The following is a 23,440-nucleotide window of genomic DNA, read 5'->3' on the forward strand; positions in this document are numbered from 1 at the left end:
GAGTTGTGTGCGTGAGTGATTCCTTCCTGAAAGACCCCTGCAGAGTGCCCATCAGAGACCCCCAGAAGCACCTCACACGCTGGCTGGCACAGCAAAGCAGCAGGTGTGGGACAGCTACCATTAAAACGATCTAACTCCACCATATTTTGTTCTTTTGTGAGATGTTTTAGCTTGTTTAATTCATGAAGAGAACTCTGGGAAATGGTGATGAGGGCTTAGGACAATCTAACTGTCTCGAGAGCTCTGTTAACATTCCTGTACCTCTCTCAGTGGGCAGATGGATGATATGGAAGAAGCAATACCTGATTCAAACAATGTTTCTTTTTCTTTTCTTTTTTTTTTTTTCCAACCAACTCTGAGTTTCAGGGAATTGAGCAAATTGTGTTGCATTACCTCTATGGGCACAGGTCTCATCTGCAAGGCATTTAAATCCCTAGTACCAATTTACCACCTAATTCTTCTTCATTTAGCCATCCAAACGATTTTATTGATTTCAGTGTTTAACCTTTAGCCTAAATTATAAAAATAGAATACTGACATAATCTTTGTAATTTCTCTGAACACAATAAGGATAAAATGGCAGAAAGTAGCAGTTTATCTTTTTCCTACCACTTAATATATTCAAAAAAAAAAATCCTTTGTAAATGATCTGTGCACTTTTGTATTTCAACTTTCTTACTTATGCTGCATGTTAGATGGAAGTACTAACTTTAAAATTAGTCATCCTGATGTGCAAAGCACTGGAAAAAGATGGATGTTTTGAACATAACAGGCTTTACATTAAACTCCAGCCCAGATTAGATGAATTGTGGAATTATGCTAAATACTCTTAAGGGGTTTTAGTGATCAAACACAGAGTAGACTCATGCTGACTTAAGATCTTACACTTCTAAGGTATGTGTAACAGAGATCCAGGGCCTTACAGACCCATGCTTCTGCTGGTTTATTTTCTTGACTGTTCAAACTTGATGTAAAAGTAAAAATATTGTAAAAATACCCATCTTTTCTACAGATGGCCGTATCTCCCTTGGCATTGCTGAACAGTTCTGAGAGTCCATTCTGTGCCTATGTAGTCCACACATGGCACAGTACACGTATCCACTGCAATACTGTGTAGCCCTCTTATATCGTAAGTGGACTGGAAAATCGCTTGTGAATAATAGCTTATTGTTGATGTAATAGAAAATATTTCTGCCTTCACAGTAGGACTTTAACATGAAATATGCTATGATAACATATTAATAGGAATCTGTTACATTTCTTGGGAGATTTAAAATTCTTTTTATGGACCACTGATTTGTTACTGTTCAATTATTGCTGAGGACAGCCTTTTTTCCCAGCCATGATATGGATTTAATCTTAGAACTTTAGAAGTTAGTCATGATACCTAAGCTATCTTTGTAGACTATCTCATAAGATAAGAAGGAGAGGTATCTTCATTCCTTAGTGTCTAAGACAGAGGAACTCCTGTCTGAAAGCTCTCGTACCTTCCTTTGACTATGGGGGGAACCCTATGGCTAACTTGACTAGTTGGCTAAGGGGAAGTGAGACGAATCTCATCCCAAATAGGGAGGGTGGCTACAGCTGAACTTCGGACACCTCGAGATGGGAAGTGCTTGTCAGTCTTTCAGAGCAATTTGAGAGCTTTGGCTGCTGACAGAAGTCACCAAGAATAGTTCAGTAAGGTAAAGTACAGCAAATTGTCAGAAAGGTGATGAAGTTTCTGTATTCTGAGCTGCAGGCAGATTGACTTTAAGTCAGGCATTAGGTGTGAGGTTTCACAGAGATGGATAAAATTATATGGCCATTTTTATTAGTAGAAACTGAATGAAACAGTAGTCTTGTCTGGTTTTACAGTCTATGAATTCATTCATTTTAGAAGTTTATACGGAACTGCATCACATTACTATATTGGCCTTATTATGTAAGGAGAATTAAATTGGAGAAACAAATAATAGAGAATTTGTTTCCTGAAGCTGAGACAGTGCAATTTAGATGCCAGACAGGAGGCAACAGAGGAGATAAAAAAAACAAGTCTATGTAGGGGTTTGGGAGAACTAAGTCCCAAAAATACTAAGGCCTCATCTATGCACCCAGCTATAGCAATATAATTAGATGTATGATTTAATAGTGGTTTAGCTAAAAAGCTCAATCTGTCCTGACAAAACCTGGTTTAAACTCCTATAAAAATATCTATATGTAAAATAGCACTGGTTTAACTAAAAGAAAAATTGAAGACACTCCAGTACAACTTGATGACCCAGATGAGGAATTTTAGTCTACTGTAAAAACAGTCCCTAAACATATAGGCTGTAGAAGGATTTCTTGATAAATTTTATCAGAATTTGTTCAGTCAAAAAATTGTAATTTAAAAAATATTTTTATATTTTTTCACACTTTAAAATTCATCATTCTCTGTTTGCTTTATATTCACCTAGAGTACTCTTTGACTTCTGATCATTCTGTCTGTGTGAGCCAGGGTAGGAGTGACTGCAGCATTTGAATGAAGAATTTAAAACATCTGAATCAGACTTTCACTTGCAGAAACACTTGTCAGTTACTGAACTGATCTGTTTTCCCTCTGAACTTATGCAATAAGGGTTTTTAAATATATGCTATTCGACTACATTTTAAAGGTTGTTTTTGAAACAATTTTATCTATATATCTCAAACATACTTAATTTTCTCTTAATACTGCTTTGCTGGGACACTTGCAGAAATAAATTTATTATGCTATGTCTATTACCTGATTTACTAGCTGGGACTTTTGCTTCTGTCTGACATTATAAGTACTGATATAGCTGAATATTTGTCAGGAAAAAGGTGAAATTCTAAAGGCACTTTCATGCCTTCGATCTTTGAGCACCAATCCCATTAATAGATATATAAGCTGCAATGTGGAATCAGGGTATGTTCCAGTTCCACCTGCATACTGTGAAACAAACTGAAGAAAAAGAATTCAAGTTAATAAAGCAAAATAGGTTTGTCTATTGAATATAAAATATTGAATACAATATCTTAGAGTTAATACATCACTTGCACTGTTTTGTCTGTTTCAAGGACAGCTCACTTGAGGACTACAGTAGTCTGCATCACCCCAGTAACAGGAAGACTTTATAATTTCCTCAGGAGACAGGCAGGGGAGCCCTTCACACCTTGACAACATGGAAGTAGGTGCTTTAGGAATACTTCAGACAGACAGACTAGATGGATTTTATCCTTTTTCAGAAAACATTTCTGATCTTTTTTGAGTAGCTTTTCTAATATAAATGTCAGAAAAGAGAATTGCTATTTCTGATCTCCACAAAATAAATGTATGAGTTAATTCTGGCAGTTATTACTATTTCTAGACTAAATTTTGATCTTGGTAGTGTATTGCACTGGCTGTTTTGTAATTAGATGCCATTAAAAGAGGATGTCTATCAAAATGTTAACAAGGATGGTGGTCAATCTCTGGCAGATTTATTGAAAGCAAATACATTTACAATTTCCATCTTAAATCTAGGTCAAGTAATGAGATTCTCAACTTATTTTCCATAAAGCAGTTATTACATTATGCAGACAAAATGGCATAGCACACTACAGTTCAGTTTCATCAGCTCTTCACACAGCAATGAAATCACAAAACAATACTGTTTAAATTTTGATTTATTTCATTGTCCTCTATTAGCCTAGAATACATGTATATGTGGAATATTTTGGTGACATGTATATTAAAAAAACCAGAATTTTCTTATTTCTGTTGAAATCCAAACAATAAAATGTAAAACTCCTCTTTAAGATAAAATGAAGTTTGCAAATTTTTAATATTTCATTTTGAAATGCTGAAAATGGTATTTTGAAATGAATACTACTGTCAGCACTCTCTTAGTGACATTAATACACCCAAGTAATGTGTAGAGCCAAAAGATACAGAAATGCTTCTTCAATCTGTTAGCTTTTTACAAGCTGTTGTAAACATGAAGAATTTTCCTTAGGTTTGCTACGTGTTTCATAAAGGTAAGAACTTGTTTCCTCCACATATCCTGAGCTAATTAACTCCATGGTGTAACTTTGAGCTCAAGGTGAACTTTCTAAGTGCTGGGCTATAGAATAGTATTTACCATCTATCTCAAAAATGCTTAGGTATTTTTTAAAGACTAAGTTTCACTTCAAGGTCTGAGGAAGGCACATAATGGTAAATAGTCTGCTTCTAAGTGCATTCAATACAGAGGTAGGAAATCCTGGTTAATCTTCCTGTGCTAATTAATGATAAAAAGCTGAGCAATCAGTCGGTGTTTAGGGCATTCATATAAGTAGTGTGAGATGTGATTCCAGATTCTCTCAACCAGAAAAGGGAACTGAAACTGTGTTCTGCTGTTGGGTGAGCACTCTACTCGCAGGATGAACAGAGAACATCACTTCCTCCAGAATTTTTGTAATTCTAACTCATCTTCCTTCTCATATTTTCCACCTATAAATTATTTGGTAAATTTGGATTAAGTGTCAAAGTAATTTAGCAGAAAAAAAGAGTAGGTTGTTTAAATGATTTTGCTGTTAAGAAAGGAATTCTTCACTAGTACAAAAACGTACTTCCCTTTTCACCTTTGATAGTCCAGCTGTATGTCTCTGGTTATATCTATACTAAATGTTAGGGTCAATTGTAAATTTACCTTTAGCCTAGAACTGCTGATCATGTATAATAAAAACTCCTTAGATCAACCGTCAACATCTGGCCACACCTCAGACTCAGCGTTATGTGAAATGTCCAAATATAAGGTAGTGAGGCTTTGAAGCCCTTCCTGTTGTTTATGGAATTTGTCCATATACTGAAAACTGCAAATGCAGTGAGGCCAGCCATGTCAATTTTGTAACTTCTTGGGCCATCATTTCTAGTCTTCTACAAACTCTTTTCCTTTCTCTTTTGCTTGTGATTAGAGCAAACCTGGAAGGAGAGAGAGCACTCATTTCTAAAATGAGTCCGAGGAGCTCATTGTGGACAACTGTAGGGTGGCCTCAAAAGAATGGATGCGAAAGGGTGGATTTTGTGTCTTAGGTTGGGTGAAGATGACCTTCAGGTTGGATCTCAAGTGTAAGGGGTAGCTGTGCACTATATCGTTCTCTGAATAGTGTTGTTGAAAGTTGTAACTGGCTGCTTTGTTACGGTTAGGTGAACAAAACAGCTATAATGGGGCTGATGTTTATACATTATGTGTTCATTTCTGTCATAAATTCAGTTCAGTGTTTCCATATCACTTCTGTTCTTTCTGCATTCTGTACAAAGAGTATATAGAGACAATGTTACAAATTTGAGGAAGAACAGTAAATCAGTTGGCTGATTTTGATATTACAACTCCTATCCAGAATAACTTTGGAGTCCTAAGTTAAGCATCTGAATATAAGTTGTATTTTTCTTAAGTAGTTCCATCTTTGAAATGCTGAAAGTAAGCCATGATCTTCTGGATTCACAGTATACACCTCTAAATGCATGTTATGTCCTGGCTGTCTCCACAATAGCCAAAGGTTAGAAGTTCTCCTACAACTAGACATGAGAGAAGATCCCCATTTATCACCTAAGTGAACATTTAGTTTGGTTTTAAATCATCATGTCTCTCTCTCTCCCTCTCTCTTTTTTTATTTTTTTATTTATTTATTTTTTTCTGCCCAGGAAAAGAGGAATTTGACCACTTGCTCAGAATTTCTGAAAGCCTCAGACAAATGGCTGCTGCAATCCATGATCAGCTCATTTGGACACACAGGATTTATGTACCATAAAAAACATGGTCTGGCTACCTAAATACACTCCTGTTTTCAGTTTTAATGGCTAGAGAGCAAGGCCCATTACAGGGCTCACAGAGTATGTTATGGCATATTCTGAAGTATATTTTGTCCTTTCTGGACTTTCCACTTAAGTTTAGTGGTGAAGAGGATTAAAGGAAAAGAAAACTTATTTCCTTGGCTAAAATTCTGCTCACTCACTGAAAAAAAGCCAGAATGACATACCTTCCCTTTTGACAGAGCATTATAACCCTACAATGAAAAACCCATGCCAAACATTTCTGTCTCAAAGCTTTATGAATGGTAGATCACAAGTTGATACATGAAAAAGGATAGTCGGTAGCAACTCTGGATAGTAAGTATTACAAAACCACAGAAATTTTGAAGGAAGTTAGTGGTTAGACTTGCTCTTTCAGAAGTCCACGGTGGAGAAAAAAACATGAAGTCAAGAGGGGTCAGAAGGTTGAGGAAAGTAATCAGGACAAAGCTTGAGTGGAATAAAATGATGTCAAAGGAAGAAACACAAATGATGTCATGGCATACTGTAACCCTCTCTATCCCCTGTTGTAATTTATGTCCACCCTGGGCTGGGTTTAGCTGCCTGTGCACAGGGATCCAGCTTTGATCTGCCCCAGCTGTGAAACTGAAACCTCGGCTCAGATGGCTGAGAAAGAGCTGTGAGAGAGTCTGCTCAGGGATAAGAAAGGTGAAAGTAGCAGAGAGCAGTAGGGCTGTTGGTAAGCGATTGTTAGCAGATCAAAGATTCAAAGGGGAAAACACCAACATGGAAAGGCAAAATCTTAAAGGGGGGAAAAAAAAACAAAAAAACAGGGCGAGTTGCTGGAGGCTGGTTGGGCTAGTCAGGGCCAGAGAGGAACTGTGGGGTCCTGGGTCAAGCCGTTGGGGTGGTAGATGTTGGTGGAGCTGGAGGAGGTCAGCAGCTCCGCACCGCTGGGGATCTGCTCCCACCAGTCGCGGTGGTCGACCCTTCACTCCTCACCAGCGCCTGCCCGGCCTGCAGAGACTCCCTGGCTGCTGCACTGCAATGTGGGCACGCCAGTGCTCAGCCCAACAGCTCCCTAAATACTAGCTGTCTTTTATGTGTGTTGACCAATAAATAATTGCTTTATACTTATAAGTTATCCATGTTCTGCTTGCAGAGTTGTTTTGTGTCAGGCTAATGATGCCCAAACAGACTGACGATAAAAATATTTTGAAGAGGGGAAAGGGTGATTTTATTATTCTGCTGGGAAGCCAATGCAGAGATTTAAGAGAGTAGCAACCAAGCTTGATCAGCACAATAGGAAAGGAACATGATCTTGGAAGAAGTGATTTACATTTGTAGGAATAAATAAAAAAAAAAAATCTAGCAGGAAATACAGTAAGTGTCCCTGGCACGGATGAAGAGTCTTTTGCTGCAGCCATACATCTCTTAGAGCTCTGATGCTCAGAGCTATCTGACAATAAATCATGTCAAGCAGAAGAAAACATGAATTGAAAAAAAAAATTAATGTTTTTAATTAGGTTGTCTTGAATTCTCATCTGCATTCTGAAAGCAAAGGGCTTATTTCAGTAAAAATCATGGCCAGCTTCTGTGGCAAGGAAACTGGCTGTACTCTGACTGAATTGGGCCCTGAATTTGTTGCTTGGCAAGAGCAGGGAAATGTTTTGCTCTGGTGTCTGATTCCATTGGCAGTGGTGCTTGTTAATCACACAACCCATTACAATGCACTGTACAAGGAGGAATCTCAAAAACATCTTATTGCTGAGTTAAAGGCTATAAAGTGCAATCTTTTTTGCTAACCAGATTTGCGCTCTGTTGTTTTTAATGGTAGTGGTGCCAGTTCATGATTACTCACAAGCGGTGCCTAGGGATTGTAGCTGAGAACCCTCAGCGTGAGTGCAAGAAGGGGAGGACCTCGGAGCTCATGTTTTAAAGCAATATTTAGGCTAGCTCAACACTGAGCAATAAAATGAAGACAATAACATGGAAAATCAAGGCTAAAAATGTTTAATTACTTTACCCTGATCACCCTGCTCCTTTCCAAGTTGGCAAGTAGAAACCGGAAATTGCCAAACAAGTTTTATTTTTAAATCTTTTATCCATTGGCATAGCTGTATATTGCATCAGAACTCACAAATGTGTTTTACTGTTTTGTTAGGTTTTCCAGCCTGCACATACCTATGCATGTGTGCACACGCTTAGACACACACACAGAGTTGGCTCTTGCATGCAGGGGCAGCTCCTACCTTGGGTGTTGGGGGGGGTCCATCCCTTCCTGAAATTTGTAACTCATATTTACCCCTGCTCTGTGTGCAGCAGCAGCAGTGCTAGCACCAGGACTAGCACCACAGCCCACTGCGACAAGAGCTACACTGTGCACATGCTGGACCTCTAGGAGGAAGCGAATCCTCACCAGATAAAAAGCATGATAACTGCTCACATGTGCAATGCTTTTTTGTAAACACATTGCATGCTGCTTCTAAACACTGCTCTAGGACCTCTGAAGTATGTAGCAGAGCGTACTGAAGTACCGACAATAACAAATAAAGGAAAAGGTAGAGCACTCAGTTAAAACCTGCAAGTCTGGCAGGTGAATCAGAGCCCCCATACAGCACTACCTGCTCCTTTACAGTTGGGTAATGGGCATGACTGCAGCTATGCACACTTTCATTTACACTTTCCATTTCCTGTGATCTTTTTTAGTACAAACAACCCAGCTAGCAAGCAACAGAAATATTTTTGGTGTATTAGGATTCTTATCAGTGCGACACATAAATTTGGGTACTAGTTAATAAGCAATGTCTGGCAGTGTCTGATGGCTAGTAGCTCCATGTAGCACAATATGATTCATATATTTCAATCACTTCCAATTAATTTCCCATTATTCCCATGCCAATTTTTATGTTTATCAGGAAATAAATAGGGACAGTAGTTAGTTTTCCAGGACTAAGGTATTTGAATCCATTTTCTGAAGTGTCACCTCATCAGTGAAGATGTAGAGCTAACTTTCCGGAAGGATTTGTGTGCACAGACTCTCAGCTGTGTGCCTCGCCGGGTGTGCAGTTCCACACAGTGTGGCATGTTCCAAGGGTGACAGCAATTACTTGTACTGCTGTGGTGACTGAAATGTGTTCTCATCATTATCATGTGCTAGCTGATCAGCAGAGAAAGCAAAAATGTTACAAGCTGTCAAAAAGATCATAACTTAAAAATAAAAATAATGTACTTGGAAGATGGGTTTCTGAATTGAAACATGTTTTTATTAATTACAAAAGCCAAATACTTAATATCAATATTTGACCTCAAAATATAATCCTACAAAATCCATCATCCCAAATTTTAAATATTTGGCAAAGTTAAATCAAGATTAACAAATGGACATTATTAAAAAAAAAAAAAATCCCAGACCTCTTTTGGAGACACATGCCTTTCCTCTCAGATGAGGAAAGAAATCAAACATGTAGATATAAATTTGATTTCAGTTTGAGTTTCTGTTTAAAATGAATATACATAATATAGATGTATATACACAGATGCATGTATGTGGATGTATGTATATAAAATCTATCTCTAATTTAGAAATTATTTTGATTTTTATCCTAGTTTTTAAAACAGTTCCTTTGCATATTCCTACAAATGGCCAATGTATGTTCCATTCAACTCAGTTCTGTATTGAATTTCTTTTTCATATAGCTGTTACACTGGAGCCTAGTTATCTTAAAGACCACATTTCTCTTCATTACCTGTCAGACTAACTATGCTCTATAGGAACACTGTAGTTGACAAAGTCCAGGAAAAATGCATTCCCATGCATTCACTACCATATTAGCTGCTGTAGTATACCTTTTCTTAGCTACTTATCACTCATGTTTCAGTCAGTTTCTATGAGTCTTCCCTTTCTGGTAATCTTTCAGCAGTGAAGAGAAATATTGGATGACAACGCTTATCATTAACAGGTGAAATAAAATAGGGGAATGAGTGGCCAAGAATACAAATAAAATACTCAGGTATCCATAAATCATTAGTTTTCTAATCTTGTCCAAAATAGTCTTCCTGGATATAAAAGGGAATGATTTATTATATTTAGACTAGCAATATGCTTTGCTTTTTATGAGTTTTGAGAGAGATGAATTTGGATATAAGGAAACAAAGCCTTTTCCTGTCATTAATTCTGGTATATAACATAGGGAACACTTGGAATCTCTATCAAATATGTTCTAATTCTAAAGTGAATAACTCAGAAAGCAGGGAACTTTACAACTGCAGGTGGTGTCCAAGACAAATGAAATTTTTACAGAATCTTGAGTTGTTCCCACCTTACTGCTTAGCAAAACAAAGTAAAGCAAATTTAATATGGACACAATACTAGACACAATACGCATGGAGCTTTCGTTGCTCCTTTTCCTAATATTTGTACTTGTTCTCAATGCAGTATTTTAGACATGGTGTCACCTGAGGTGGCTTAGATTGGCTCAACATGGCATTTAAGAGTTCTTTGAGATCCTGCCTGGTTTTAAGCTGCTGGCCCAAGAGCATATGTCTCCTATAGGGTCACCTCCTGGGTGTTTACCTGGCAGTCCCATCTTGGAGATTATAGGATATCTTAAGTGGCATTAGAGATCTGTGTTTAGCTAACTGTATTGTCTCTTTGGATTGATTTTATGTCACTTAATTTGACCCACCTAAAAGATAGGGGCAGGATTCAATTCAATGTTAAGACACTTAAATTCATGTGTCGTATATAACATTCCTGTGCAGATGTCTCAGACAGCTTCGGGCATCTCAGATGGCAATAGGTGTCATTTTGGCAATTGAATTCTGAATCTCTAATGAAGCCTAGTTGATAGAGGCTTAAGTGCAATTCAGCTCATGCCAGGGCTCAGTTCCCTGTTGGGTTCATTCTGCCCAATTGGGACATTTGCTTTAGGCTGTCATTAATTCTTTCTGGAGCTACCAAACTATGGAGAAAGCCTATTTAATTAGGACTTCTCCAAATCTTAAAAGTTTAAAGAAAGTTTAAAGGTTTAAAGCAAAATACTTAGTTTTTAGATGGTTTAAGATGGTTTAAGATTAGTTCACATTTACTGACTATTTGTTATGTGATTAGAAAAGACAGTAGTATTACTAGTAGTGGTACATCATTAATAAATTTCCAAATTTAAACAAAAGATTAGCATTTCCTAGGATGCAAAGAGTTTTCTTTCAAAGATTTTTTTCAGAGGAATTCTCATGTCAATAAATCCTTTTTTTCTATTTCTGTTCTGGTGAAAATAAGCTGCTTTCTGGACGTTGTTGTTGTGATACTTCTGAGACATATCAAAGATGGCAAAGTAATAAGTCTCATACCACAAAAAACTGAAGAATCAAAAATCAAGAAAAAAACGTTAGTTTGATTATAAGCAGTTCATCCTTCATTATATTAAAGTCAATTGTTGACATTAGACAGTCATAGAAAATTACACTTTCCAAGAGCTCTGACATCTTTTTTTTTGTCAACTCCTGCTGGTGCAGTTTAAGAGGTTATTGCCCTAGCTTTCTGTCCTGAGCAGGCAGTAGATCTGTTTTTCTCCTATTTCTGAGTATTTCTCGCTGCAACAGGTCACAACCTGGTACATGAATACAAATGATTACTGATTTCAATTACCATGCTGGGCAGAGAACTGTGGTGCTATGTAATAGACACATTGCCTATTCTGTGTCCCTGTGATAAGGGGACAGTTGATTATCGTAATCTCTTAGTACACCTCAGCAAAAATCACAAAGATCATGTGTCAGAAGCCTGACAGACATCTCTTTTGGAAAAAAAAAAAGCAATCACAAAACCAGGCCATACCAACCAATAAGAGAGCTTTTTTTTTTTCTCAACAGAAAGACCACATAAATTAACTTCATATTGTAGAAGAATAAAGCAGATGGTGATAAATGCCAGTTTGCTTTTAGAGAGCTGGCAAGAAAGGTCATTCCTTAGTTCAAACAATTTTAATCTGTAAGTCATACAATTTTCTCATGCTTTTTGATTACCATTAAGAAATCAGGAGTTTAGAGTTGATGGATAATTTTGAGAAGAAATGTTTTTTCTCCTTAGAAAGGACATATCTGGCAATTTCATGGGGACTAGTTTTGCTTTTCCCCAAAAAAGAATACTTTAAAATTTTTGATTCACAGAATATTTAGAAACTTGAACTCTTCAATCCCATTCAGTGCAAAGGAAATCTTAAAAGATTTGAATTTTCAGTAAAATAACCTGATTTGGGGCTGACTTGTTGAAAGCTACCATTAAATATGATTAAACTTGTTCTTGCTATTGAGGTAAAAATCAAGATCTATACCCAGCTACTACAGTTGTGGGAACTACCTAAGTTCTTAAAAGTAGAAGTCTGTGCCCACAAATATCTTCCTTTCTATCAATACCACATCTTACAACTCATCTGCAGCAGCACCTTTTTCAAGTGCAATATAGGTAAAATAAATCCTGATTGTCTTGCCATCTTCTGGGAACTTTTTGCAATGGAATTTTATTCATTAAAACCGAGAGAAATAAAGAGGTGACTTCATGAAAGATAGATGTCAGAAGAAAGATGTGGGAAGCCCAGAAAGATGATTAGGACTTATTAAGAATAAAACCTCTATCCTATATTTAATTATAGTTATTGTCTATTTTAAAATAACTTTAGCTGAACAAAAGGACAAAACTACATTATTCACCCTTGTGCTTTAGAAGGGTCTATAGTGCTGGTTATTAATTATGGTTAGTATAATAAACATGCCTGGAAGAAGTGCCTCAAATAAATGATCAGACACATTGAAAAAAAATTGACCTGTTTAAATGTCAAGAAATTGCACATTTAATTAGCAAGCTTGTTATTTCTCACAAGGAAGATCATCAGATGACAGCATTCATATTTTAATTAGGAGAGAATACCTTTGCACTCTTCCTCCGGCAGAGTAGAAAATTTGTCATGCAAGCTGATTTTCTTTGTGAAGTGTTCTGCTCTGACTGCAGGCCCAGACTCTCCAAGGTAAACTGCACTTAAGTCAATAGAACCAGATAACTGAATAATTTGGAGAACCTTGGACATTTTCTTTGACAGGAAAATGCATAGAAGACTATCAAGGGTCTCTTATAGTTAAGGGGAGTTTTACCGTTGACATAACAAAGTCACAGTTTTGCCCATAAACCTGATTTAACTTAGGTGCTGTAGAGCTTCTACACTCCTTTGATCCTTTGTTTTTCATTATTTTGACTAGCTAGCCATTGCAAATCAGAAGACTAACTCAGCACCTATTTATATTAGATGAAGTTTTCTCACTGGTCACTTTTGTTCCTCATGGTTCCTATTGTACGTGGCTGCAGCAGAATGAGATAGCTGCATTCTTCCTTGACTTCTGCAGCAAGATCTGCTCATTCTTTGTCTTTAGTCTCTTTGACTTGTGTTCTTGACTCACTTCTGTGCTGCATGTCTGTATTCTTCTATTCAAGCAGTTAACAAGCCTCGTGTCCTTTCATTTCTTGTGACACACTTTGATGGGTTTTACTTTGAAGACTCTAACTTCACATTGGCTTTTCAACATGAAATTGAATGTTCAACTTGGTCTTTAATATACCAGGTATCTTTGACACCAGTGTTCATAATCTGTTATGCTCATCAATCAACATTTCTTGTTTAAAATATTTTAAAAAAAACCCACCACATTATCCTGATGACAGTGGTTATGGTATCGTAGCAACAGCTTCCTTTTATGATGAATTGCTATTCAAGGGACAAGTGTCCAGAATACTTTAAATAGACTTAATGCTCCATACAGTTTCTCTAACTTCATCACTCCTTTTTTATGCAAAATGTCCTTGACAAGGCTATTGTGACAAATAAAATGTCGTATAGCTGAGTTTAAAAAAATATTTTCTGTATTTTTATAGGAATGTAATCACAAGAAAAAAAGGAAAATTCCTCTCTTACAAAATTCCCTGTAGTTCGTTATTTATAGGAAATTACTCAAACTGATCAAGAATTTTCTGCAGAAATGAATCAGCTGAGCCTATGATATACAAACACAGATCCAAATAATATTAAGATATTCAAGGCTAAACAGACTAAAACAGGATTTGGACATCTAAGTGCAAAATTATCGAGCAAAAACCTTTCTATTACTCTCACCAGCCACTACCTGCTGCAGCACGAAAATTCACTGTGCGCCATAACTATCCGACTTGTAACTCTCGCATATGCTACATTGCTACATATCAGTTTTTCTGGATTATTCCTATTTTCTACCTGGAAACAGCTGGGTATATAATGTGCATAAACAGCCCTTGAAGCAGGGGAATGAAGCCAGAGACCTGCCTCTTGCCCCCGTGTCCTTCGCCTGCTCCTTGCCTTCTCCTGTTCGCTCTCTTGTGGGTCTCAGTCTCTGCTCCACGGACTTCGCACTCTGCCCAGTGCACAGCTTGCAAAACTGGACATGCACCGGATAAAGAATTGGGTGCCTATTTCTTGGGTTTGAACGCCACTTTGCCATCACCTACGATGTTAGTTGTGCTGACACCTAGCTGGCAGATGACTAAATCAATAATTAGATCTAATCCTCTGGCAAGCTAAGAAGAGGCAGGTAGCAGGCTGGAGGAAAAGTCCTGTTAATAGGGAATAGGGAAGGGGAATAGACAGATGGAGGGCAAGCAGAAAAGAAATCTGGTTTTGCTCTCCAGAGATATGGAGAATGTGAATAAAATGTATTTTAATGCAATATTAAGATCCTTTCTGTAGTTGTACATTCTCTGTATTACCTAGATTTGCTTTTACATGCTGGTAATCTGTACCATGTGCTGAAAAATGTGCTGAAAATACTCGCCTTTGTCAGGACCTTAAATAAATTATAAGCATTACAGCTATCATAAGGTGACATTTTGATTTTAGTTTGCTATGACTTTTAAATCTTTATTCAGTCCACTTGAATCTCACAAAATGGCAGAAATCTAATCAGAAGGTAGACTTTGAGCCTTATTGGAATGTTTCCTAGATTAAAGAACAGTTGATATAAGACACAGTAGTACTTCTAAAACTCCATCTTTGCCTTTTTTTGTATTGTTGATTTTTTGAGGCCTCCTTTAAGCAAATAATCTGAAATTCCTTTTGTCTATGTTTTGATCAGCACTGTTGTTCCTCTAATGCTGATTTTACCAAGGTTAGTTAGAATTTGATTATTTACTTATGGAGCATGTCATCAGCTTTGCAGAGATAATTTCAGATATGAGCACTGAGAGAAAGCCATTACATTTATCACTGAGGATGGAGGCAGGCAGAGATCTTCTGGTGATGCCCCAATGACTCCCTGTAGTAGATCACAGGAGTATAACTTTCCAAAAAAGTAAAAGGTAGGAGAGAAATGAAGGCTAGTGTAGTGGAATCTTTTAAATACTTTACATATCTTAACTCATTTTAACGATCTTCCTAAGTTTTCTAACATTTTCCTCCAACTTTGCCCTCCTTTGATCATTAGACTATGATGTTCCTCAGGGAGATCACAATATTATAGCACTCCCTATGCTGGGGAGGATATGCTGGGAAAATGAAGAAGAGAACTGCTGGGAGATGTTAAGGAACACTTTCAAAGCTTCATAGATTTTATGGTCCAAAGATACTAGTGTGATGATTTACTCTGACTTCTCCCATAAAACAGCCCCAGATGCTTTAAGCCTTTTTTTATCCAACTGAAACCCCCATGAGAGGACACTGTGAGTACCAGACACCTGCTGCAACTAATCCTTTAGTTAAGACAATTGCACAGGTCTTAGTGAGGTTTAGTGAGAAGATGTGGGCTTGACTGAGAATCAGCAGTTGTGGCTGTACTGCAGAAAACGGCACCTTTTTTGTTCCAGCTACCTCCCACCATGTCCATTACCTTCAGACTTTATTCCCTGGATCTCAGGGGTTTATGTTTCAACATTCTCCACATCCCAGGAAGAAATAAGAAAATGCCAGGAAACTTAATCATTAATGCACGTACAAATTTCTTCTGAAGCAGACTATAATAGAAAGTTAGAGTAGGATATCTTATTCAAAACATTTACAATTTTATTTCTGGCTGGATGTGATAGCTTGTTTACAAAAACAAAGAACAAAATAACAACCCAACACAAAACCACAGATCCTCTCTTAATTGTGCTGGGAGGGAAGGCGAGTGAGTCTAAAGAGGAAGGATGGCTTATGAATCTTGCAAAGGACCTCTACATCTCTTTCTATAGTGCTTAAGGGATAATAGTTCTGTTTTCTAACACTGGTCCATATCTCACAGTCCCTAATCTGAAGACCTCACATGTTGGGCTCACACACATAATAAATAATTAGTGGCAGAGTTAAATTATGCACCATTGCAAATTCCCTAGGTTCCCTTTGGTGGAATTTTACTGTAGCTGGCAGTATGAGTGAAACAGAGAATACATCTGCCAGCAGACATGCTCGTGGCACCTGCTTTCTCAAGATTTGTCCCTAAATGCATCAATGGCCATACTATTTATCAGAGAGTCAGACAGATAGCAACCCTTTACCACATAGCTGTGAGACCACCGAAAACATATATTTTTCTCTCTGAATCAAAGATGGTCTGAGGTCAAACAAAAAAGTTCTTTCTTCTTGAGTTCTGATGATGAAGAATTCCAAAGCTTTGCAGGTCTTGGAAGGCAGTTTAGCTGTGAAACTGGTGATAAATTAAGAGTTTAAAAATGACAATTTCCTTGTTATAGGAAGCATGCTCACCTCCATGTTTTCTGTGATGACAACACTCTTGGAATTAAAAAAGAACAATACTCTCCTGAGGTCATGTGTGATAAGAGACAAATGCCTGGAAACAAAGAAGTTTGGGTAGAAGAAGGGAAATAATTAAAACTATGGTAAAAATAAGCAAAGAAAAAACTAGTTAGCATTTACGTGAAATTCTCAATAAAAAGGAAGTTAAAGAAAATATTATCTCTGCCTAAAAATATCTTTTGCTTTGCAGATAGTTATCTTCCTATTCCCTGCCTTTCAGCCGTGTGGGAATAGAATAAATGAAAAAGTAAATGAAAAACAATATAATGAAATGCTATTTTTTTTCTGCAAAACCTTACTTTAATTCACGTATTTTATTGTTTTATGGTCTGCAAACTCTTAAGATTTTTAATGCGAAAAGAAAGTGACACATATTTAATTTATTATTATGCCAAAGGTTTTTCTGAGAAATGAAAATCTACACAGCACTGAGCCATTCATGATCTGATTTGAAAATCACCAAAATTGGTGTGATTTAGTTACTTCTATAATCTTGTTTCTTTTCAGAGCAGCCAATTCTTCCTGCTATAGCTGATGCAAAACCTAGATATTCCATTCCTAGAGGTGAGATACTGTAGAAAATAGAACATTGTTCACTCAGACATACACAATGTGAACCAATCATTTTGTGTTACAGTTGTTCAGCAAGCAAAAAAAAAAAAAAAAAAAGTCTCAGAAAATCTTTTTCAAACTATTTCTAGGCTTCAACTTGGGGGGAAGGGACTGCCTGTATGAGTCTCACTATTTATTTAGGTATGCCAATAAGCCTGGATTTTGCAAAAATCTTCCAAAATATTCTAACTCTAATGAGTTTGATCCTAAAAACTCTTGGCTCAAGTATCAGTAATGACTAGTAAAACTGAAACCTGCTATACTGCAGATAACATTGGAATACAATAACCATAAGCTTCCAATGTGTAGGAAGAAAATAAATGCCTTTGAAATAATAACTATCTGAATGTTCACACTGTTAAACTATTACTTTTGGGAAAAGTAAGGAATGCTTTTCCACACACAACGGAAGTATTAAAAATGGTTTCTGTGACAGATGAATGCCGTTCAAATGGTATATCTCTGGCAAGTTTATTTGCTTCAAAAAATTGAACAGAATGTTGCTTTCATGCTTAAAAAAACATGTAATTCTCAGCAGGAGTTTTCTTGCAACCACCTTGTTATGTGATGTAAATGTTTTTGTGCAAAAGTATCTTAGGACATAAATACTCCTATTTAATAAATAGCAATGTAGTAAAGGTTTGTATGCACAGAGAAGGAGCAGAGCTATGCATGAAGAAGAAAATAAATAGTGATAGTTTAAAAACTGCTCAAGAGGAGAACCCCCCTTAGCTATTTTTTGCAGGACCCTACAAAGTAGGGCATAGGAATAGCTACATTAGTATTGAATGGTTTTATGACAGAAATCACAAGTTATGTTAAAATTTTATCCTCCAAAAAGTAGATAAAAACTCCCTGTTCTCTTTTAAAGAAAGAACTCACTGATTGTGCCAATATATTTAGAGTTAGTAGAATTTTGTCTTGTTTGAATTGGAAAGAAAATGCCTTTTGCTAAGAGAGTAATTTTAAAATATCAGAATACTTATGACCCAAGAGATTACTTAATTTAAAAGTATTGATGTACTGTGCTTAAATAAGTGACATTTCACTAGGAATACATTTAACAGGCTTGTTCATCAGAGCTGCCCGTATTTCTGCTTCTGAGAGTTCATTATATAGATGAACAGTTAAGTTATCTGTAGTAGAAAAAGGTAACTGGATGCTGGCAAGTTTACTTGAATTGGTGGTTGATGGGGATCTGAAGAGCTGATTAGTTAGCCATGTTAGTGAACATTTGAAATATTCTTTTTCTTCATCTGGCCAAAGTATGTGACTAAATCCCTTGAACACTACGTAATCTTTCAAAAATTGACATTTAAAGTCTTTAAACTGGCTTTGAAATAGAAGGTAGAAGATCTGCCAAAGCACTGACAATCCGGATGCCACAAATTATAGCACTTATGAATCCTTTAATTTTGCTGTTATAAACTCCCTTACTATAAAATACAATGGCAGAAATGAGGTGATATAGGGTGGCTTTACAATTTCTCCTGAAGAAAGTAAAGGCAGCAAGCACCAGAGGCAGAATTCTACAATGGATGGACCATTGCAGAACTTAATAGGGATCATGCAAATACTATAGAAATTGCTTTCAAAGTATGTTTATGAAAAAAATGGTTTTGACATAGGTGAACTTTCAGCTTTGAACACAATCAAAATGTGTAATAATATTAATCATGCAGCTCAAGAGAAGGGGTGGAAAACAAACATAATGTTGAATACAAGAGAGGTATATTTGGTGTCCCTGGAGAGACAGAAGACCTCAAAAGAGAGAAGACAGCAACACAGAAGGGAGAGCAGTTTGGATTGTGAAGAAAATGACTGCACAAAAGCCTGTGATAAAGGAATACAATAAAAGACAAGGACTGAAATTCTAATACCACTGGTGCAGAGCAAATCCTCCAGTTTACACTGTCTAAAGAAAAATGAATATGATTCGAAGGTGCATGAATTAGAAATTGAAGGGCTTTGCCCGCTGGTTTGATAAGAGTTGCCATTTGCACAGCTAACTTTTCCTTTAGAATACATATGCCCTGTTGCTTTTCCTCCCTGCTCTTGCCTCCAGCTTTGGATTGAATGTGCTACAGCATGCTGAAAATTCTGTTAATCAATAGCAATTTTAAGGTATGTACATTATATAACGTTTTTTTTGTAAGTCACAGATCTAATAATCCTATAAGTGGTGTTAAATCTTTATGGCTAAAGCCTTTTTTATTAAAATAGTTGAGAATATTTTCTGCAAAGTGAAGTTCTTCAAAATTGTGTTTAAAGTTTTAGTGGTTCTGTATAGAAAAACCTCCAGGAGAAGTGATTACTCGCCTTTCATATTCTACAAACATCATTGCACCAATGTATCCCTAAATGTCAGATAAAATGTTTTCATAAATAATATATACAGCTACATATTTGCGTTAGATATTGCCTTTTAAAATTCCAGTAGTTATTCATCATTTACTGAAGAAAATTAGAACCCTTTGAGTAGATATTTGAAGCAGACAGTCAGCGAGTTCCATTGATTTCAGGTAAACAGGAAATGTAGCTGAGATGTTTTCATACACACATTTTCCTCAGTTTTGGTGTATGATATCAGAGCATAATTTTTAAGTTTAAATATGAGTGAAATATTTTTTCATTACATTATTTTTTGCTTTGGGGAAAATAATAGGACAGTCACAAGCTATTTTTGCCATGCTCTGATCCTTCCTATATTTATGTAGGCATATAATTTATTCAAAAACTTGTTACCTGCTATTCATAGAGATAAAGTTAACCCTTTGCAGAGTTAGGCTTTCCTTCTTGTATGAAACTTACCTAAAAAACAAACCGCACAACTTTGCCAAGCTTTTAAAGACATATTGGTTAAATATTCTTAACTGTTTAAATTAACAGAATTAGGAAAGCTATTATTGCATGTAAAATATATATTTTTAATCAGAGGTATTCAGTTTAGCCAAGTAAATGGCTCTGTCGCTTTCAGAAGATAAATTCTTCATTTTCTTGCAAAGGCATTTACTCACCATCTCAAAATTTCTTTTACTCCTGCGTTATATAGTGATATACAATGGGGGCCAAGACTTATGACTTACGATTGGCATAGATTAAGATCAGGAATATGGTCAGCTGCCTCAGTTGCTAGGCAGTACCTTGTTAAGCCATGGAAATACAAGTGCATTGGATCATATGACCATACCCATAATATTTACCAAAAATGTGCAGCAAAAATTCTCCGAAGAGTAGAAAAAAATCTTAACTGAATAAATGATACCCTTTGCATGGGTTATTAGTTTAACACTTTTTAAATCACTTTCTAATAATTATTATCATTGTTTTTATATTTTGGCCTTTTACATGTGGTAGATGAGTATTAAAACTGCTTATTACAGTGTCATCATCATAGAGAGTGTTCGAATTTTTTAAATAAAATGAAACTGCTTCTTCGCTACTTTAAGCTTGCTACAGATGAGTATTCTTTCATTAAAAGTCGATTCAATCAAAACTGTGTTAGTCTCCATTTCCCTGATTCTCCACCCTTTTGTGTGAAAGTTGATGACAGATGACTGGCTAGCAGTGAAAGGTCATAGCAGACAGATTAATCATGCTGGCCATTCAGAGTGAAATTTGTTTTATTACAGGGTCAGTGACATGGTATCTTATATACATGACATAAATTTGACACCTGTGTAACACAGGGGTGTTATAGCATAGATAAATAGGGCCTACTGCTTGCAGAATTCATTTTTGTTAAAGGGAAGGACAAAAAGGGTTGAATTTTTGAATCAAGAAACTTTCCTGAGAAATCTTCTTACATCTAAAGCTATAACCTTAAAAAGTCTCGACTTCCTACAATATTTTTCCCAGCACTATTGTCCTTCTGGTTGAGAGAAGGGGGACATAGGAATCCAAAGCAAGTTGTTAAGTGATACCCATATGGAAAGGTTTCTGCATTGCAGAAATCAAATGGAAACAAAGTGTACCTTAGTGCCAGCGGTTCCAGATGATTGTTGGGAATATCTTACATCAAAAGGTACAAAGCTATGCAAGAATGACTGATGCAGCATGTACAGTTTAAGTGACATCATTCTTTTAGGCTTAGACTTTATGAAAACAGTTTTAGTATAAGAAATGTGCTTTTGAATTGAAAAGGGAATGTTTATAATCCCCTTTCTGCAGATATGTCCCATTTACGTAGCACATGCCACACTGCTGATTTTGACAGATCTAGATGGGTATAACTACACTGACAATTACATTCATCAGGGAGCAAACTCAAGCGCTGAACCCTTGGCTGCCCGCATTGCTTAGTTGGCAGCTTGCTTCCTTTCTGTCTCCCAGATCACTACAATTAGTTTTCTGCCAGACAGGGCTAGTCATGTTTCTCCATGTCCTCTCCAAAAAAAGGGTAGCACAGATGGGACTCTGCTATTTCAGGCTACCTCTTCCTTCTGCACTCCTCCTATACTACCCCTCTACTGCATGCGAGAACATCCAGCATGTGCATTTAGTTTTGTGCTACAAAAGCACAGTTCTGGTGGCCTGCAACACACTTGTCATGTTTCAGATATTTTGAATTGAAAAGCACAGGAAAAAATAATTATGCCCTAGGGGACACCATAAAGCACCCAGAGGAGAGCCAAGTGCCGTGGGCTGTAGCTGGTTTGCTCTAGAGCGGGTCTGATACTAAGCCATGTGTGGGGGAGTCAGTCTAGTCCACTTGGCCTGTGGACCAGGGATTCATCCTTGACCTCTTGTATTCAGCAGTGTAGGAGTAATGTGATTGCTACATGCAGACCATCCACTCCACTTCTCCCACACAAGAATTCATAGCAGCATCATGGCTTAATTCTGCCAAAGAGGCAGTGCAGATTAACTGCAATTTTTTTCTTCAGAAATTGTCTGGACCTTCCTCAGAAATGAAGTAAATCAGGTTCATTTTTCTCTTCAGGAGAGAGCATATTTCTCCTGGATTTCTCCCTTCCTTTCAGATAGTTTTGTCCTCCTATTGGCATTAGGAGATATAAAAATAAATCCGTCATAGAGTTATCCTGAAACTGTTTATTCCACCTCTTCTCAGTCTCTGTAGAACTCTGGTGAAAGTCGTTAATATCAAAATCAGAAGTGTAGGCTTTGCCTGAACCCCTACACTACCTTCTTAAGAACACTTCTTTTTTTCCTTTAGGGCTACATCTTCCATTTCTCGTATACAGTTCATGGTTGTGAAAAACAAAGTTACACAACCTCAAGAGAATTCTTATAACTGTAGAAAGACAGCACATTGTGGGTGGGTTAAAGGTGGGCAGAAAGGCACTATATGGGGCAGTATGTATAGAGCTGATGGGGTAGCATTAAAGAAATAATGCTTTGCTTAGAGAATACATGAAAAATGAAATATTTTTTCTTTCAATTTACATAAATACCATATGTTGCTCAGGTTATCTGTGTGAAATATTGTTTGAACACTTTGAATTAAATGAAAATATGTTGTAAGGGAGAAAGCAGAAGGAAACAAAACAAGAGAAAGAAAATCTGTGCTAAAGCATACCAAAATTCTTTGAGGAAACAAAGGTGAAATCATTGATTGAGTAAACTATCCCAGCATGGTCCCAGATGGCCTGGTTAGGTACACCGTTTTCTAACCAAAACCTGAGGTCAAAGAGGATAGTGAAACCTTGAGGATGTATGCCTGAAGGAAAAAGTTAAAGTGAATTTCATCAGAATGAGGCTGAGACATAGATTGTGTAAGACAATAAAGAAGGAGAAAACATGCTGATAGCAGGAAGTAAAAACTCTCCCTGCAAGGTGCAGGGGTTAACTATGCTGAGGAGAATGAATTTTTTTTCCAGACTTTAGCCGGCTCCTCGCTCTGTTATGAAAGTGCTGTTTAGTTGCTAATGATCTTTCACAACTGTCCCAATCAGAGGCAGACACCAAGATCAAACTTCCCCCAAAAGTATAAGATGCAAGAACATAGGAGAGGAGCAACAAGGCAAAGAGTCTGCAAAAGACTGAAATGAAGAAGTTCTGTATTATCTGGTACTCCAAGCTCACAAATAATCATCTGGGACATTTAAATGAAAATGACCAAAACACTAGAGAAAGCATTTGGAAGTGTAAACACTGACTGCATTCTGCCTGATCGCCAGCTGCCATCCCAGAAGAGTAAGGGTCTTCCGGTACATCTTCTGCCATACCTTCTAGCCCCTTAAGGGACTGCATAACTTAACACACCTAATGTTTCAGATGCCCTAGTGCATGCTAAGTACATGTC

The sequence above is a fragment of the Apteryx mantelli genome, chromosome 3, assembly GCF_036417845.1.
Source record: "Apteryx mantelli isolate bAptMan1 chromosome 3, bAptMan1.hap1, whole genome shotgun sequence".
Taxonomy (NCBI): domain Eukaryota; kingdom Metazoa; phylum Chordata; class Aves; order Apterygiformes; family Apterygidae; genus Apteryx; species Apteryx mantelli.